Source organism: Chelonia mydas, chromosome 2 (assembly GCF_015237465.2).
Source record: "Chelonia mydas isolate rCheMyd1 chromosome 2, rCheMyd1.pri.v2, whole genome shotgun sequence".
In the NCBI taxonomy this organism is placed as follows: Eukaryota; Metazoa; Chordata; order Testudines; family Cheloniidae; genus Chelonia; species Chelonia mydas.
Window position 1 is genome coordinate 109,516,166 of NC_057850.1, and position 20,094 is coordinate 109,536,259.

Consider the following 20,094-nt stretch of genomic DNA (forward strand, 5'->3'; position numbering starts at 1 on the left):
AAACGTCCGGGATTTTGCCATTATTATTTTTTCTGCAAAGAAGGGTTGATCATTCAAGAAAGAGAGTGAATGTTGATCATTTGAGAAAGAAAGTGAATGTTGATCACTCAAGAGAGTGCCCGCTTTTTCCCCCAGCTCCCAGCACTTGCACCACGAAAAAGCTGTTTCACGTAGCTGGGAGGAGGGGGCGGGGATTTGGGGAAGAGTTTGGAATGGGGGTGGGGAAGGGGTGGAGTTGGGGCGGGGCTGTGGGGGCTCGAGCAATTCCCCCTCTCTCCCCGTGGAGTGTCCTCTTTTTTGAATGTTCAAATATGGTAACCCTAAACAATGGGAACCTAAATGGTGTGACCTGTGGCAGGAAGGAGCCACGTGGTTGTTGGAATGAATCTAAGGAGAATGCTATAGCATGGCTGTCTGATGCCTTTTAGCTCTGCTTCTTCCCCCAGACCCACCTTTGGGGCAAATATATCACTGCCTCCTTACCCCTTGGTGCTTCCTGAGGGCTAGAAACCAGCAAGAGGAGCAGAAAGGTTGCTTGCTCGGCAGGTGCACAGAAAGATTTATTGCTGCATGAGTCCTCCTGCTTCCCACAGCCCAGAGGAGTGTGTGGCCTTCAGCCTTGACCCTACGAATGCATCAGTGGCCCACATGTGAGTGTCACGGGAGATGGCACTTGACATCTGTGCAAACAGCTTCTTTGCTGCTAGGGCAGGGAGAGTGTCCAGGTACAGTCTGGCTCCTCAGTTGCTCTGAGGAAGCTTTGGGATCAGGAACAGAGCTCTCTGGATCCTCAGGCTGTGCAGGTTTGGAGGCATGTTGCTCATGCCCAGTCCATAGTACCCTGAGGTGCTCCCCGACAAGGGCAGTGTCAACAGGCAGCTCTTGCAAGGGGAACCTCATGCCGCTCTATGACCCTATGTACTGAATGCCTCCCTGGCAGCTAGTGCACAGAGGATGGGAGCTTACTACTGCTACCACCTGAGGCATTTGTTGAGTTCAGCTCAAGTTGTAGAATTAGGTGCTTCGAGATTGAACCGGATACTTCATGCTCCTAAAAGTGACCTATTACATTTAGACATCCCCTGCCCCCTGCCTTAAATTATATGAGGATATTGTAAAGGTTAGAGCAATAGTAAAGAGACACATTTTAAACACTTCACTGGGCAGGAAAACCCCCTTAATATTTAGTTCCTATTTATTTCCAATGAACTAGCTGCCAGACTGCTTTTTCTCAGCGCTGCTGCCAGCCATCTTAGCAAGTTTCCCATCATCTCTCTTCTCGCTGTGGACACTTGACCGCAGCAGCTCCACAGAGGTCCCAGCTTCGTTCTTGAACTTACATTCTCCACTTGTCTGGATGGAGCTGCATGTACCACTGAGTTGCCTCATGAAAACATCTCAGTCTCTGTCTAGGTACCAGCAACCGATTCCCCAAGCCAAATCAGGGGGGACTTAGCCTGGATTGTAGGGTTTGGCCCATGGTGACTGCAGGCACTGCACCTGCTGCACAGCCACTTGGTCACTCCTCTAGCCCATCACCACACAACTCTTTCGCATTCTGCTAAGTGGCCGATGATCTGGGGGAACAGAAACCCTTTGTTAGAGAAAGAAAATCTCCTCAATGGAACACTCTGTCAATGGCTGCCAGAGGCCTTCCCCGTGAAACCCAACTGTGCATCCCTAGGATTCCCACAGGGGAGCTCTCTGCTCATTCACTTGTCACCCATTGCAATGGTCTCCAACAGTGGGAATGTAGGGGAGGGAGTCACTGCCGACGGTCCCTTCTCCAGCTCCCTTAACAGGAGGAAGTTTGGCCAAGTGATGTAAGGCACAGGTCTGAGTCAGGACTCCTGGGTTCTGTGGCTCTGGAAGGGTGCGTGGTCTAGTGGGTGGAGCTGGATTGCTTCTGGCATTGGCTTCTGCTTCTGTTGGTGATGCTGTGTGTGACTTAACAGCCAGTCACTTTCCCTCTGATACCCAGATAATGGGGATAATAGTGACCAATCTTGGAAGGCCTGGGAGGGGTCATGAATTAGTGTCTCCTCATCTCTAGCAGCTTCCACCCAAGCCTCTCAAAGGTATTAGGTTTAGACAAACCTTCTCTCCAAAGCTAACTACTTGTGCATCTCTACTGGCCAGTGGAATTGCACACAGAGGGTACAGTCCAGCCCACAAAGTTCTGTGTCGGTAAGAGATCACCCGTTCAGATGAGGTGCATTCCTGCAAACCTCACTCACACAGAACTGCCACTGACAGCTGTCACAGCAGTAAATAAAGTTAGCAGTATCTAGCCCTGGTATCACAAATTCAGCCCCAGACAAATAAACCTTCACCAGGGCACAGCAACAGCAGGGGCTGCAAACAATTTCAGATCCCTGCAGCCTGAAGAGAAAGGACCGGTTCCTCAGTACAGAACACCGTGGCCCAGATCACAGGAGCAGCAGGCTGGTCTCTGCCATCAGGACTCTAGTGACAGAACACAAGCCTTGTTAGGCAGAGCTCTGTGCATTAGAGGGGTTTTGCAATCCCCATGCCCTTACGTGGAGCAGCCATTTCTAAGAGGCTGCTTCCCAAATGGGTCAGACAGACTCTCCAGCGGGCCACCAGCCTTGATTGACACTGACCTGAGAAAGCTCCTGCAAGATCCTCAGTTTTCTGCTCCAGGCCTGGATGCGGAAGTGCTGGCTGGTTGTTGTTCAGGTGGGAGGCTAATTTATGGACTGTTGCACTGGAGTGTGGTCCAAGCACAGGACTTGGAACCAGAACAGAGTTGCAATCAGCCTCCTTTCGAGGTCTCGGGGAACTCTTCACTGCTCCACCTCTGTCCCTCCCTCTGTTAAAATGGGGCTGATTTCTTTGATAGTGTATCTAGGCTCTTCCTACTGACAAGACTCCAGATCATGTTCTGGTGACTTCCCCAGTTTCCCTCTCCCGGCCATCCAAACTGCAGCTGCTGACATGATCTTCCTCTCCTGGTGCTGTCTTCCCCACTTCCAAGTCTGGCTCTGGCTGCCCTTTTTTCCATGTCCAGTTCAGACTTCTCCTTCGCACCTCCAAAGCTCCCTGTGCAAACACCTCCCTGTGCCAACATCTCCACCTCAGTCATCCCCTCCTCCCATCCCACTCCCATTTTACTGCCACTTCTTCCCACAGCATCCCCTGCTACCGGGAAGGGCCCAGCAATCTCATCTCAGGCCCTTTTCTATTCATTCCATCAGACAGACCCTGCGGCTCTCCTACACTCCTAGAGTGACCCCTTTAGCTTGAGTGAGAGGGGCTTGTGCTGAAGGGCCCTGGTTCAATCCCACCAATGCCCGTGGTGTCTATAGGTGCCCATAGTTATACTTACCTGTCATTATAAGTTGTGTAGCCCATTTCTGGCCACGTGTGGTACATCTGCTACTGGCCATCTCTGCGATGTAGGTCCCTCATCCACACAAGAACATGACATATCAGAGTCAATCCATCAGCTCCCATCCGGTCTTCACCTCCATGACAGAGGGAGAGCCGTAGCCTGACCACAGAAAGACAGGGTGGTGTTCTTCAGGGGAATCTGCTGGAGCTCCAGTCTGAAGCTTCGTGCAGGCAATAGAGTCCAGGATCATTACACCTCCTTTGGAGATGCTTTTCCTAGGAATAAAATTAGGTCAGCACAATGAGAACAGCGTCTGAATCCCACGGCTGGGATCCAGGGATAAGGAATGCTCTCAGCCAGGCTATATTCCAGGAACTTGATCTTTGTCCCAACAGCTGCAATCGCCGAGACGAGTGAGTGGTTCCTACCTCCATGAGGGGGGTGCGATTTGCCATCTAAGCATCATTGAGAAGCAGTTGTTCTCGCTTGACAGGATGAGGTCATGGCTCCCCAATCTGGGCCAGCTGCAGGCTCCATTGATGTAGGAGGCACGGACAGATCCCAGAGCCTGGAAGACAGAGTGGGGAGGAAGGCCCTGCTCATTTCCTGTTCAGAGACCGCATAGAAGAAAGGTCAAGATGGGAGAGGAGAATGGAAGGAGAGGAAGTGAATATGCCCCTGTGGGGAAGGCAATAGAGTGGAACCCTGTCCAGTTCCCAGATCTACCCCAGGTTTAGGTGTGACCTCAGAGAGGTCGCTTCATCACCTCATTCCCTGCCTGTAAAATGGGGATGTTTCCTCCCCCGCAGGGGGTGAGGGGAAGATAATCCCATTGTTGGTGAGGATCTCAGACACTCTGGGGGTGGATTGCGCCAGGGCGAGGGAAGGGACCCAGAGTTTGCTCCCTAAAGCCAGGGGAGGAGGATTGTCAAGGAAGGGGAATGGGGCAGGAACTACTGCCACAGACGGGGCTTAGGAATTTGTCAGTGCCAAGGGCTTGGTACCTCCATTCAGCAAATAGTTTCCCTACTGAGAAGACCCCTCCTGTCATTGGCAGTCTCCATACTAGAATAAATGAATAGGATAGTGGATACTAGTATTAGCCATTTTCTTTTTATGCTTTGTAAGTAACAGACAGGATTTTGTCTGCGTCTATATTAATTAAATTAGAGGAATTTTGGAGGCCCAGGCCCCAGTGTGGGAAAGGACAGTTACAGGATTTAGTACAGTCTAATTTATGATGCCTTTCTTGTTCAGCATAACACACTGCCATTTGTTACCTTTTGAAAGTCTCTGCAAAGAACTGTTTGTGTGAATGAGGAATGTATGCATCAGGGAAAGATAAGGTGTGAAGGCCATTTTTGAAGCCACATGGCCAAGGGAGGAGGAGTGAAGAAACTGAAGAGACTCAGAGACGCCAGAGAACCATCAACACGCATCCATGGTTGAGGAGGGGCAGATTGCCAGCGCTGAGGTGAAGGCTGGCACCCTTAAAATACAAGATAATTGATTAAATCGAAACCAGACAGGATGATTCTCCCAGAGGTGTTTTGGGCCATCAAAAGATAACACCAATTAAGAAGTAACCGGTCACAAACTGACAAAGCAAAATCCATAGACTTCAACGGAGAAAAAAGACTATAAGAACAGGGTGCTTTGCCATGGGACTTCGGGTTCGTCTTGCCACTACTCCAGGAGCATCGGATCTCAACCAACAGAGCCTGGCTGCCCTCTGTGACCAATCTGGCCGGCCACTAGATTGATCCAGACTCTGGACTGGTAACTATAAACATCGACTGGTGGGACTGTGTGCCTGCTGTGTGTGTGTGTGACTGAAAAGCATATGCTAATTGCTGTATTCTCAATAAATGCAGCGTGTTGCCTTTTCCCCTATGAAAAGATCTCATGTGCTCTGTTTAAGCATAACACCACCACTGTCTGGGAATGGGCCTCTGGGCCCAGGGACTTGCTGCTGTTGCTATGGAGACAGGCCTGCCGATAGCGCCTGGAGAGAAAGCTGGTCTTCTGGGTTTGCCAGAGAACATGGGGGTCATGTCATGCTAACCAAGTGAGCCTGCAGAAATGTGGAAACATATCATATCGAATGTCAGTATTTCTTTGTGTACCTGGGTTACCGCTTTCAGGGGCACCATCATCTGAGTCACCAGTCCTGAGGACAAGAGGATCTTGTCAATGATTTCCACAACATCTGATGTCACTTCTGCCGGACAAGATATGTAGACCTTGGGCTGTCTCGAAATTTATGATATTGTCTGCAGACCCAGAATCAATAAGTGCCTAATGCAGTGCCACCTGTCATGTTTCTCTGGAGATGCACAACTGAACTGGAACTTGGAGATGTGGTAAGGACCCTAGTGGGCCCAGCTGGGTTTCCATGAAAATTTGGGCTTGTTTTTTTCCCCGATACTTTTCTGGCTGGGGTCCGTGAGAGGCAGGAAGTGAGTGCGTGCCCTGGCCTGCCACAGTAGAAGAACAAGTTATTGCGCTGACTTCGCTCCCTTTCCTTGGGGGTCAAGCGTCGGTGGCCCACATTGACCTGCATAGGTTTCAGGGATGAGCTCAAGCTCCCTTTCCTTGGGGGTCAAGCGTCGGTGGCCCACATTGACCTGCATAGGTTTCAGGGATGAGCTCAAGCTCCCTTTCCTTGGGGGTCAAGCATCGGTGGCCCACATTGACCTGCATAGGTTTCAGGGATGAGCTCAAGCTCAACCTGGGTGAGGCAGCTGTGTAACACCCTCCTCTCTTTTCCTCCCTGCACTCACAATGGTAGATCTCAATGTGGATGGTTAGATCAATGAAACTTTCTAGGCCCATGAGAGCTTTTAGCCAGGCTAACTCCTCCTTGAACACTTCACTGAGTGCACAGTGGAAATGATAAAACTGGGCCACCTGGTTCCACTCAGCATTGGCTGCAAGCCATCAGAACTGCATGGTATACAAGACGGCTGACCTATGTGCCTGCTCGAATTTTGGCAGGAGAGCTTCAGCCAATCATAGGAACGTGCTCCAGTGTGTTATCGCCAGACAATTCGGTTTGAGTAGAGGTGAGGCCCAGTCTAGCACCTCACTGGTCAATAAACTAGTTACCAATTCCCCCTGAGTCTGATGGGTGGGGTAGGTCCAGGGGCAGAGGCTGGTTAAGAAATCCCTACATTTTCAGTCATTTCCATTGAACCATTCTGGTAGGGGCACCACAGGGCCAGGCTCAGTTAGCAAGGCCATTTTTCACACCCGGTGTGATGTGTCCCCTCTTGCATATGGGCCACATACTAGAAAAGGGTCAGTTTTCTGCAAAAAGTTGCACCACCAGGTGTCAGGTGCTGGTTCCTATAATTAGGTCTAGTGGTTGGAGCACAGGTCACAGTTAGGCATAGGACTAGACCTGGGTGAAGGGTGGTGCTGGAATCAAGATCCGGGGACAGGGCAAGGTCAAAACCAAGATCACAGTCCATAGACAAACCAGAATCAGACCAGGAGCCAGAGTCCAGGTGCAAGCCAGAGGTCAAAGTTGGGTGGTCAGAGTCCAAAGATAAGCCAAGTCAGTATCAAGCCAGAGTCCAGATTCAGATAGAAATTTGAAGCTGGGTAGTCAAGAGTCCAAGTGTCTGGGGAGGATCAGAAGGAGGAGGCAAGGCTGGACTGGGTCAGTGGTGGGGCTAGAGCGAGGCTAGAGGAGGACAAGGACAATATTGAGCCAGAGTTCGTAGCCAACAACTAGAGCCAAGGGTCACGCCAAGGTCAGCAGCCAGAGACTGGAGCCAAGGGTCATGTCAGAGTCAATAGCCAGGAACTGGAGGGCAGGGCAGAGTGGCGTATGGAGGCAGGAACCAGGAAGAAGGTGGGGACTGGCTCAGCAGAAGGGCAGGGATCTGCTTTGTTCCCTAGATGACTTTCTGGTACTCCCAGGTGCTGCCAACCTGGAGTCCTGCAGATCTGGCATCAAGTCCCATGAATCCTCATCTGGGGACTCTCTTCCTAGGAATAAAAGAAGGACAGCATGATGACAAAATGTCTCTGTCCCTGGGCTGGGATCCAGGGCTGGGGGAGCTCCCATCCAGGCTACATGCCAGGACATCATCTCCATCCCTAGCTCCTGTTCATTTCACACTCAGAGACCCCCGTAGAAGGAGGGGAGATTAAAGGGCAGAAAGAGAAGATGTCCCTGGAGGGAAGGCACTAGCCTGGGACCCAGTGCAGTTCCCAGATTTACACCCAGGTTTGTGTGACCTGGGTCACAGTCCTTTCTGTGTCTTAGTTCCCCTGTCAGATAGGGAGGCTCCTTTCCTGCCCCAGGGTGCTTGGGGGGAGTTTAATTTGTGGCTGGGAGGAGTTCAGATACAATGTGGGTGGATTAGGCCCCGGGGGGTGGATCAGACATTCACAAGCTCATGGGTGACAGAGGCCATGGGAATGTCTGAGTAGTGACCACAGGGGAGGGGCTCTACGTCAGGCCACCAATCCCAGACTGCAGTGGTTCTTGATGATAAATCCTGGTTCTACGGATGGGAGCAGGAGCCACGGCAGAGGGCAAGGCCAAGAAAAAGGAGGGTGGAGAGAACCTATGGCCCAGACAAAGGGGATTCGGGAGTAGAAGGAAGGCCCCACTCCACCCACAATGGAGAGGGTTTCTCTCAGTGCTGTGGGTTCTATCTCCACTCCCACTAGCCCCTCTCCCACCCATGTACAGTGAGACAGAGCAGTACCTGCAGCAGGGAGTCTGAGCTGTTCGACAGGCGGGGGGGGGGGGGGGGGGGCCTTTATGGGTGTCCCATGGGGCACAGCCCCTGCAGCACCTTGGGCACCTGGCACAAGCACCTGATGGAATAGAGCTGGGCCATCACTTTGTCAGCAACATCCTCCTGCTGCAAGGGAAAAAGGATTAGTCAGAGACCTAGACATCCCTTCAGCAACGAGAGGTATTAACAGCACCTGGAGCCAGAAAAAGTTCCACCCAGCCCGACGTCTGAGAGATGGATTCCCACACCCAATCCCCAGATGGACTCTTGTCTCCTCTCTAGTAATGTTCAACCCCACTCCCACCATTGAAGCTCCTGCACCCATTCCTCTCAGTCCCCCCGTGAGAGCTGTTTTACCCCCAAACCCAGCTGGGGAAGCAGCTCAGCTTCCCACAATCCTCTCAGCCACTCCCTGCCCGTCCAGCTGAGGTGTTGGGAGGCTTTTGGCAGCAGGGAAATGGAGTGGAAGGAAGTTGACTGTTCCCCAGTCACCCCCCAGATCTTATGGTGAAGCCGGGGATGGTAGCTCTGGTGAATGTGGCACATGGGTAGCCTCTGCTGACTAAATCCTCCAGTTCTCCCAGAGCAAGCCCAGCCAGGCCAGGAGCAGGGCGAGCTTTCCCCAGCCGCATGTGCCTCAACCCAGCCTAGTTAGTCTTCGTGGCCCTTTCCGTCCTTGGCCTCCAAGGCTGCCAGTGACGGGGCAACTCTGGGTGGTGGCTCAGATGACATGGACACTAGATGACTAGGAACTGGTCTGAGGCCCTGCAGGGTACAAAGGGCTGGCAGAGGTCACTAGAGGAGTTTCCCGCCCCTAGCATGAGCGATGGCAGCCTGTCCTGTTGATGTGATGCCTGTAATTAAGTAGCCTGGCTGAAAAGCTGGGTCTGAACTGCTTTGAGCTGCTCAGAGGACAAGTTTCAGAGTAGCAGCTGTGTTAGTCTGTATTCGCAAAAAGAAAAGGAGTACTTGTGGCACCTTAGAGACTAACAAATTTATTTGAGCATAAGCTTTCGTGAGCTACAGCTCACTTCATTGGATGCATTCAGTGGAAAATACAGTGGGGAGATTTATATACATAGAGAACATGCTGGCTCTACCCTGCACATGGAGTTGAATTCATCTCTAAGAATGGCACCTGCAATGACCCATTCACCTCCTTACTCCCCGGCCAGCAAATGGGGATGGGACGGGAGTGACTTTTCCTGGCCGAGAGGTGAAAGGCCCTGGGTCCTTCCCCAAAGCTAGATTAATCCTCCTCTGGTTACCTCATCCCCTATCAGCTGCCCAGCTTCCCCCACGATGGAGAAGGCTAGGACCAGCCCAGCCTGGCTGACACGTAGCCAGGGGTCATGGATGGCCAGCAGCACCGCCTGCAGGAAGGATCTTCTCTGGGCTTCTGAGAAGATCTCTCCAAAGACCTGAAACCAACAGCACCTGAGCCCTTGGAGCCTGGTTTTGGCCAAATCCCTCTAATGGCTCATGTGGAGGGTAAGTGTCCTGCTGCAGCCAAGGCAGCTAATTCCCCTTGAGGACGTTTGGGGTCCCATGGCTCAGGATACCCCCTTCAACAAGAGGTCGCAGGCACTGAGGCCTCTAATAGCTCTTTTTAGAGAATTCATATCAGGAGCCATGACATGCTGGGAATGTGTCTCTGCACCTCAGCCTCACACGCTCCGGAATGTAGCTCACAAAGTCCACACACGACCCTCTACCGCTTCCAGCAGCGATATCTCCTGAAGCTCACAAGCTAGAGGGATGGGGCTTTCTGAGCTCGCTCAGGTCCCACTCTCCATGCCACTGACATTCCCATGAGCCTTACGCACAGTCCAGCAATGTAGCCCAGTGACGTAGCCCAGTGTAGGAGCTCAGTGTCCCTGACCAAACTCCCAGGGCAGGGGCAGGTTCTCCTTCCTGACTCGCAGTGGTGCTGGGCAAACCCCACACCCTTCCCATGCTTCCACAGGGAGCAGGGAATCCAACAAGGATCTTGCCAGGCAATTGCTGGACGTGTCCTTTCCAACTCAGAGACACACACAGTGGCTCCCCTCTCAGACACTTGGGTGTCAGCCAGGGAGACAGTGAGCGGAGCTAAATCCCTCGAGATACAATCCTGCATTAACTCTATGCCATGTAGCAATGGATCCATGTATCACCCCAAACCAGGATCCTCACCCTCTCCCATCTGAACTCTGTCAGTTGGAAATACGCAGCAGGGTCTTGTCCTGTATCCGGGCACAGCCTCTGCAGGGGGAGACAGCTCCACACCTGAGCTGCTGCAATGCACCAGTTGAGAGTCCTTACCTGCCCCACTCTGGCCATATTCCTATAGCCAAAGTGCTTGGTGTCCTGAAGCCCAACACCACAGCTCTTTGGCATCTCTGATGTTCAGGCCTGGGAGAGAAAGAGACACACATTCACAGGCGCCGACTTTCCAATGTGCTGGGGGATGCTAGACCCCCAGCTCCGCCCCAGGCCCCGCCCCCACTCCACCCCTTCCCCCAAGTCCCCACCCCACCCTGCCTCTTTCCGCCACATTCCAACCCCTCCCTTGAGTGCACCGCATCCTCACTCCTCCCCCTTTCCCCAGAGCCTCCTGCACAATAGCTGATCACAGCGGGTGGGAGGCACGGTGAGGGAGTGGGGCTGATGGGGGCTGCTAATTGGTGCTCAGCAGCCACCATTTTTCCCTGTGGATGCTCCAGCCCCGGAGCACACACAGATTCGACACCTATGCACACATTTGTGAGAGTTTTCATTCTGGTTTCAGTACCTGTTTCCGTCTGTTCCCATTGCTGGGTGCACACTGGCTGGGGCCCTCGTGGTATCCATGTCCCAGTGGAATCACAGGATCACCACCAGGCAATTTAGTATCTGGAGGGGGATTGTTCCATTCATCAGAGAAATCATGTGACTGTTATGGTCTTTGTGCTCCGGGAGTGGGTCCCTGTTAATGACGGCGTCTCATCCTAAGAACCCCCCCCTCCCACTGAAGTCAGGATCTCGTCCTAGGTACCCAGCTGGTGACATCCTGCAAAGCTTTGTGTCCTTCCTCTGTGGTCCCCGCTCCTGCCTCTGCCCTCACTGTGGGCTTTTTTCCTCCGTGTGTCTCAATAGCTCCATTCCTGCCTCCTCACCAGCTGGCAGCCCCATGGATGGGCTGATTTCCCTGGGGTGGGGGACAGAGCTGGGCTGTCAGATAAAAGAGCCAATTTCCTTGGCACTTCCACACTCATCTCTTCCTAATTCAGGGAGTGGGGAAGAGAAAGAAGAATTATCTAAGCTGTGGTCTGTCTCAGAGGAGGAGTCTTCTTTCTATAGAGTCTTATAGCCCTGCAGAGTGAGTCTCAAAGGAGGGCCACTTTTCCATAGAGGTCCCATTGACCAGCTGGGGTCAATCTCCTTCTCTTCCCTCCTGCCCACAATGTGAGCAATGGGTCGGCTCCTCTGCCTCTCCCCTTCCCTCCTGCAGCTGCCAGCCAGGGGTGGAGAGGAGCCTCAGGCACTCGAGGTGTGGAGAGGAAAGGTGGGGAACCACTGCTATAGGGGTCCCATAGCCCAGCTGAAGTCAGTCTCAGAGCAGACCCTTGGTTCTATCAGGGTCACACTGCTTATCTGCGGTGGTCTGAAAGGGGAGCCCTTGGTTATACTGGGGTCCCAATGGCTCGCTGGAGCTAGTCTCAGAGGGGCTCGTTTCGGTAGGTCACATTCCCCAGCTGGGTTTGTTACCCCTCTTCTGCAGCAGCAGCTGATAGAGCCAGGAAAATGAGGATAATAGTTTTCTCCCTCCCAAGGGGTGAGGAGAGGACAATCCCATTGTCAGCAAGCGACTAAGACAATCTGGGGGTGGATTGTGCCAGGGGGAGGGAAGGGACCCAGAGTTTGCTCCTTCGGCCAGGGGAGGAGGATGGGATCAGAAGGTCAAGGAACAGGGCAGGAACTGCTGCCACGGACATGGCTTAGGGATACAGTAAGTTGCAAGGACTCTATATCTCCCTTCAGCAAATAGTTTCCATACTGAAAAGACTGGCCCCTCCTGTCATTGGCAGTTTGCATACTATTAGTAGTCCTTCCCTGTGTCCTTGAGGTGCCCCCCTAGTTCTTTTTGAATGTGGTGGATTCATTGAACAAGGTGGCTAGTTGCTGAATTCGGAGAGTCCGTTGGTAGTGTGGGATGAAATTGGGGGGAAATCTATAGATAGCAAAAAAAAAAAGTACCATTGGGTTTGTGGTTTGCAAATTCTGAGTAGCGTAGGAGGGTGGGGAAGCAGCTCTCTTGGTTGTAATTGAGAAAAACAACATAAATATTGCTCCAGTACTGGAGCAATATTGCTTGCCATCTTGCCATTCATCTGTGGGTAGTATGACCAGGAGGCATCGGTGTGGATGTTTAGTAGCCAGATAGTTTAGCACCAGAAACAAGAAATGAAGTGGGGCCCTTTATGAGAAGTGATGTGGTTAGGAAGCCTATGCAGGGAGATGACATTTGTTTCTAGGAGCTGATCTGTCCTCTCAGACCAACATATGTGGTGACTGGGGATGAAATATGCCATCTTGCTCAGTTGATCTATGAAAGTCAGTTTTACCATATGGCCATCTGATTCAGGGAGTTCTACAATGAAATCCATGGCAATGGGTCTCCAGAGACATAAGGGTGCCAAGAAGTCTGGTGTGTGGTGCCTTGGTGCAAGCGCAAAAGTCACGTGACTCAACATAAGTCTGAATTTCAGCCCACGTCCAGCAGCACCAAACGAAGCAGGCGGTTAGGCAGTAGGTATTGAGGCATCCAAAGTGCCCTGCAGGGGAGTTCTCCTTATTCAGATGTAGTACCTTTAAATGGGGACATTCTGTCAGAACACATATACGGCCCTCAGTTAATGTTATTGTGTCCTACATGGAATGTTGTTTCTCATTCTTGGCTCCATTGCTCCGAGGGGTCCCCCATTCCTTGTCCAATGAGTCATCTTGCGAGGCTGATCAAATTAGCATGATTAGCCCTTGAAGTATGACAGTATTAAGCACGTTGCAGGGCTTAGGGAGCTAGCTTTCTCTCCTTCTTGGTTATATTCTCTATTATGGGACAGGGTGTCGGCCTGTCCATTCTTGGTTCCCGGTCAATAAGTTAAGTAATCTTGAAATTGAAGCAGGAGAAGAATAAGGTCTAGCTGAATTGTCCCGAATTCAGTGCTTTGGCCTTATGCAGATACTGGATGTTTATGATCAGTAAAAACTTCTGCTGGGTATCAAGCCCCCTTCAGCTGACACCAATCTTTAAATGAGGATTTAATCAGAAGCAACTGATTATCACGGATTTCATAGTTTTGGTCTGGGGGAGGGGGGTAAGCCTCCATGAGTGTTATGCATGGAGGTACCGCAGGTGCTTGGGGCCATGCTTGAAAAAACACAGTCCCGATGACCGTATTAGATGTGTCAACTTCCATGATGAATGCTCCAGTTGGATCATGCCAGAATAAGTGCAGCAGTGAAGGCATTTTAAGCAGTTTGAGGGCTTCTTGGGTCTGGGGTAACCAAACAAATTTGGCGATTTTGTGGAGGAGAGCTATCATGCAGGTTATTCGCTCTGTGAACCCTGGACTGAAGCAGTGATAGAAACTGGCGAAGACGAGGAAGTGCTTCACTTCTTGAGCACTCCGAGCTACCTCCCAGTTGTGAATGGCTTCCATTTTATTTGGATCCATCTTAACGCCTTCTGGGGAGAGGATGTACCCCAAAAACTATGTGGAGAGTTGTCCGAAGGCATTCTTTTTCAATTTTGCATATAGACCATGCTGCCACAACCTCTCCAGGTTTTGATGTGGTTGGTGCGCATGCTGCTCTGGGTTCTCCAATAGGAGAAGTATGTCATCTAAACAGATGACAATGTATTGATCCAGAATGTCTCCAAATACATCACTGATGAAGTGTTGCAAGGTCACAGAGCCATTAGTCAGTCCAAATGGCATTACCAGATATTTTAATGTCTGGAATGTGTTTGGAAATCTGTCTTTCTGCTCAAATCTGTCCCCCGCCCAAATGAGTATTAGATTCCCTGGAGGTCTAGTTTGATGAATATCCATCAGATTTCATGTGATCCAATTATTCTGGGATTAAAAGCAGGGATTTCAAGCTGTCACTTTGTTCAGGGCCTGGTAGTCCACACAGAAGTTCAGATTCCCGCCTTTCTCCTTTCCAAAGAGATCTGGGGCCCCTATGGGACATGCTGAGTAGCAAATAAACCTGTTTTTCTTGACTATATGCAGGGAGAGCCACCAGTTCTGGTTTGGACATTGGGTAAATACGGCCAAAGGCAACTTTCGGCCAAGATTGGTGATCAATAGAGCATTCATAGTCTCGACGCAGAAGCAATATGTCCACATTTCTTTTGAAAATATTCATATTTGAGCAGGGGGTTGGACTAGATAACCTCCTGAGGTCTCCTCCAACCTTAATCTTCTGTGATAATCCTAGTATTTATCAGGAATGTGGGGTGTCAGACCCAAGAATAATGGAGTAGGTCCAGCAGCGGAGGCTAACTAGGAAACCCCTGAACTTTCAGTCATCCTCATCAAAACACTGCAGTAGGGGCACCACAGGGCCAGGCTCAGATAGCAAGGCCATTGTTCACACCTGGTGTAATGTGTCCCCTTTTGTGCACAGGCCACTTACGTGCGGAAGGCCTGCCTTTCTGCAAAAATTTGCACCACCTGGTGTCAGGTGCTGCCGCTGATAATTAGGTCTAGTGGTTGGAGCATAGGTCACAGTTAGGCATAAGGCTGGGCCTGGGCAAAGGGTGATGAGGGAATCGAGATCCGGGGTCAAAACCGAGATCAGAGTCCACAGACAAACCAGAATCAGAATCATAGCCAGAGTCCAGGTGCAGGCCAGAGGTCGAAGCCAGGTGGTCAGAGTCAAGATCTAGAGCCAAAGGTCATGTCAGGGTCAGCAGCCAGACACCGGAGACGAGGGTCAAGCCACGTCAATAGCCAGGAACTGGAGGGCAGGACAGGGCAGTGCGCAGAAGCTGGAACCAGGATCAAGGTGGGGACTGGCTCAGCAGAAGGGCAGGGATCTGCCTTGTTGCCTAGATGACTTGGTACCCCCCATGCACTGCACACCTGGAGTCTTGCAGACCTAGGATTAAGCCCCACGAATCCTCACCTCAGGAGTCTTCCTAAGAATAAAAGAAGGACAGCACAATGACAAAATGTCTCTGTCCCTGGCCTGATCCAGGGTTGGGGGAGCTCCCACCCAGGCTACGTGCCAGGAACCACATCGCCATCCCTAGCTCCTGTTTATTTCACACTCAGAGACTCCCTAGAAGGAGGGGAGAATATAGGGCAGAAAGTGAAGCTGCCCCTGGGGGGAAGGCACTGGCCTGGGACCCAGTGCAGTTCCTAGAGCTACACCCAGGTTTGTGTAACCTGGGTCACAGCCCTTCCTCTGTGTTTTAGTCCCCACCTGTCAGATGGGGAGGCTCCTTTCCTGCCTCAGGGTGCTTGGGGGAGTTTCGTTCCTGGCTGGGAGGGGTTCAGCTACCATGTGGGTGGATTGCTCAGACATTCACAAGCTCATGAGTGACACGGGCCATGGGAACGTCTGAGCAGTGACCAAAGGGGAGGAGGTCCATGTCAGGCCACCTCTCCCAGACTGCAGTGGTTATTGATGATAAACCCTGATTCTACGGATGTTCTCATTGTAATAAACCAACCTTGTTGTCCTGGGGTGGGCCAGACCCAAGCACCGGACAGCCTGAGGCTTCCTAAAATGGGCTCTGTGTATGGGGCAGGGACAGTATCCAACCTGGAAGAAGTGTTCTAGCTCTGGCTTCCTGAAGTCAGATTCCTCCTCTGCGTAGACATGGGAGAGGGACTGAGGGGCAGGGAGAGGAACTTTTGCCCTGGCCCTGGGGAAAGGGAGTCATTGCCCTTGCCCCTAGCAGCGGAAAAATGGGTTGGGGGGAGGGGTCCTGCCCTGCCCCCTGTGAGGGAGGGGGAACAGTAGAAAAGGGCCTCAGTACAATTCAGCTCCACACCCAGCAGTGGAAGAAGGGGACCATGTGCTGGGGAACATGATCACACCCCCCACTGCTTTGCCCCCTGCCTTTCCCCTCTGACCTAGCTGCAACCTAGAACAGGCTCTTTTGGGAGCTGTAGTTCCCTCTCCCAGCTTGTGCCCAGTAGGTCTCCTCATTAGTGGCTCCAATCCACAGCAACCATGGGCAGGCATGAGCCCAGAGTAGCTGAGAGGGAGCTCCCCACCTCCAGCTGCCGCTCAGGATTCTGGGGGAGGGCCTGGCCACAGCAGCCCCAGGTCAGACAGTGGTGCAGATGGGGCACTCAGTCCAGTAGGGGACATGGGCCCAGGCCCTGACATATGGGCCTTTCTGCATCAGGCCTGGGAGCAGGAGCCATGGCAGAGAGGGCAAGGCCAAGAAAAAGGAGAGTGGGGGCCCAGACAAAGGGGATTTGGGAGCAGGGGGAAGGCCCCACTCCACCCACAAGGGAGAGGGTTTCTCTCAGTGCTGTGGGCTCTATCTCCACGCCCACTAGCCCCTCTCCCTCATGTAGTGAGACAAAGCAGTACCTGCAGCTGGGAGTCTGAACTGCTGGACAGGCGGAGGAGGGTGGGGGGGGGGCCTTTATGGGTGTCCCACAGGGCACAGCCCCTGTAGCACCTTGGGCACCTGGCACAAGCACCTGATGGAATAGAGCTGGGCCATCACTTTGTCAGTAACATCCTCCTGCTGCAAGGGAACAAGGATTAGTCAGAGACTTGGACACCCCCCGGCAACCGGGGGTATTAACAGCACCTGAGGCCACAAAAATTTCCACCCAGCCCCTCTGTACGTCTGAGGAATGGATTTTCCCACCCAACCCCCAGATGGACTCTTGTCTCCTCTCTATTGACCTCCAACCCCACTCCCACCATTGTAGAGTGAAGCTCCTGCCCCCATTCCTCTCAGTCCCCCCGTGAGAGCTGTTCTACCCCCAAACCCAGCTGGGGAAGCAGCTCATTTCCTCCCACAATCCTCTCAGCCACCCCCTGCCCCTCCAGCTGAGGCGCTGGGAGGCTTTTGGCAGCAGGAAAATGGGGTGGGAGGAAGTTGAGACCTTTCCCCAAGTGACCCCAGGCCTGGTTCTTATAGTGAAGCCATGGATGGTAGCTCTGGTGAATGGGGCACATGGGCAGCCTCTGCTGACTGAATCCTCCAGTTCTCCCAGCGCAGGCCAAGCCCGGCCAGCAGCAGGGCGAGCTTTCCCCAGCCTACATACCTCAGCCCAGCCTGGTTAGTCTTCATGGCCCTTTCTGTCCTTGACCTCCAAGGCTGCCAGTGACGGGGCAACTCTGGGTGGTGGCTCAGATGACATGGACACTAGACGACTAGGAATTAGTCAGAGGCTCGGAAGGGCACAAAAGGCTGGCAGAGGTCACTAGAGGAGTTTCCCGCCCCTAGCATGAGCGATGGCAGCTTGTCCTGTTGATGTGATGCCTGTAATTAAATAGCCTGGCTGAAAAGCTGGGTCTGAACTGCTTTGAGCTGCGCAGGGGGAAAGCAGGCTCTACCCTATGCATGGAGTTGAATTCATCTCTAAGAATGGCACCTGCAATGACTCATTCACCTCCTTGCTCCCCAGCCACCGAATGGGGATGGGACGGGAGTGACTTTTCCTGGCCGAGAGGTGAAAGGCCTTGGGTCCCTCTCCAAAGCTAGATTAATCCTTCTCTGGTTACCTTGTCCCCTATCAGGTGCCCAGCTTCCCCCACAATGGAGAAGGCTAGAACCAGCCCAGCCTGGCTGACACATAGCCAGGGGTCATGGATGGCCAGCAGCACCGCCTGCAGGAAGGATCTTCTCTGGTCTTCTGAGATCATCTCGCCGAAGACCTAAAACCAACAGGACCTGAGCTCTTGGCAGATTGCCCAGAACCAGGCTCCAGATCCCTCTAGTGGCTCACGTGGAGGGTAAGAGTCCTGCTGCAGTAAGGCAGCTAATTCCCCTTGAGGACCTTTGGGGTCCCATGGCCCAGGGAACCACCTTCAGTAACAGGTCTCAGGCACTGAGGCCTCTAATTAGCTCTTTCTGGAGCAGGATTCACCTCAGGAGCCATGATATGCTGGGAATGTGTCTGTGCACCTCAGCCTGGTGCACTCTGGAATGTAGCTCACAAAGACCACACTGGGCCCTCTACTGCTTCCAGCAGTAATATCGCTTGGAGCTAACATGCTAAGGGATGTGGCTTTCAGAGCTCACTCAGGTCCCATTCCCCATGCCACTGACATTCCCACGAGTCTTACGCACAGTGCAGTAATGCGGCCTAGGGTAGGAGTTCAGTGTCCCTGACCAAACTCCCAGGACAGGTGCAGGTTCTGCTTCCTGACTTGCGATGGTGCTGGGCAAACCCCACACCCTTCCCGTGCTTTCACTGGGAGCAGGGAATTCAACGAGGATCTGGTCAGGCAATAGCTGGGTGTGAGCTTCCGAACTCACTGACCCAGAGGCTCCCCTCTCAGACAAACTTGGGTGTCAGCCAGCGAGAAGGTGAGCAGAGCCAGATCCCTCGAGATACAATCCTGCATTAACTCAATGCCCCAGGGGATTCCTTTTATGCCACACAGAAATGGATCCATGTATCACTCCAAACCAGGGTTGTTAGGAAGGCTCCGAAACAGGATCCTCAGCCTCTGTCAGCTGAAAATACACAGCAGGGTCTGTGTATCCTATATCGGGGCACAGCCACTGCAGGGGGAGACAGCTCCACATCTGAGCTGCTGCAATGCACCAGCTGAGAGTCCTTACCTCCCCCACTCTGGCCATATTTCTATAGCCAAGGTGCTTGGTGTCCTGGAGCCCATCCCAACACCACAGCTCTTTGGCATCTCTGATGTTCAGCCGTGGGAGTGAAAGACGCACACATTTGTGAGGTTGGCATTCTGGTTTCAGTGCTTGATTCCTTTTGTTCCCATTGCTGGGTGCACACTGGCTGGGGCCTTCACGGTATCCATGCCCCAGTGGAATAGCAGTGTCACCACCAGGCACTTTAGTATCTGGAGGGGGATTTGTTCCATTCATCACAGAAATCATGTGACTATTACGGTCTTTGGGCTCTGGGAGTGGGTCCCTGTTAATGACGGCGTCTAATCCTGAGAACCACCTACTCCCACTGAAGTCAGGATCTGGCCCTGGGTACCCAGCTGGTGACATCCTGCAAAGCTTTGTGTCATTCCCCTGTGGGCCCCGCTCCTGCCCCTGCCCTCACTGTGGGCTCTTACCCTCCATGTGTCTCACCAGCTCCATTCCTGCCCCCTCACCAGCTGGCAGCCCCATGGCAGCTCAGCTGTGTCCTGTGAGATAAAAGAACCAATTTCCTTGGCACTTTCACACTCATCTCTTCCTAATTCAGGGAGCAGGGAAGAGAAAGAATCATCATTTAAACTGGGGTCAGCCTCAGAGGAGGGGGCTTCTTTCTATAGAGTCCCATTGCCCAGTGGAGTGAGTCGCCAAGGAGCACCAGTTTTCCATACTGGAACCATTGCCCAGCTGGGGTCAGTCTCAAAGGAGGGACCTTGTTTCTATTGGCATCCCTCTGCCCAGCTAGGGTTGGTCTAAAAGGAGAACGCTTAGTTCTACAGGATTCCCAATGGCCCGCTGGAGTTAGCCTCCGAGGGGCTTGTTTCTACAGCGTCCCATTGCCCAGCTGGGTTTCTTACCCCTCTTCTGCAGCAGTGGCTGGTAGAGCCTGTAAATCCAATCCCTGGCTTGCGGCTGATGTCATATGCTGGGTCAATGATATAGAGACCCAGCTGTGCCACAAGATACCCCACCTTGGGGAAGTCAGATGAGCTCTGATGGAAGGAGGAGGAGAGGGGAAATCCATCAGTATTCTACCTTCAGCTCTTCATCTCCCTTGGGCGAGGAGTCTCTCTCCTCCCACTCCTTCGGTAGAGGGCGCTGGGGGAGAGGAACTAGAGCTACAGCCCCCA

The 20,094-nt window shown here is 52.5% G+C and overlaps 1 long non-coding RNA gene across 1 annotated transcript; it reads right to left on the reverse strand.

The window, feature by feature from the left end:
• Positions 1 to 309: 309 nt before the first annotated feature.
• Positions 310 to 16,878, reverse strand: LOC119565503. Its single transcript, XR_006288667.1, has 9 exons — positions 16,696 to 16,878; positions 10,886 to 15,283; positions 10,417 to 10,506; positions 8,080 to 8,238; positions 5,482 to 7,351; positions 3,784 to 3,923; positions 3,350 to 3,630; positions 2,625 to 2,752; positions 310 to 2,466 (listed from the first exon to the last, which is right to left on the reverse strand). It is a non-coding gene; the product is annotated as an uncharacterized LOC119565503 (long non-coding RNA).
• Between the last annotated feature and the right edge of the window lie 3,216 nt (positions 16,879 to 20,094).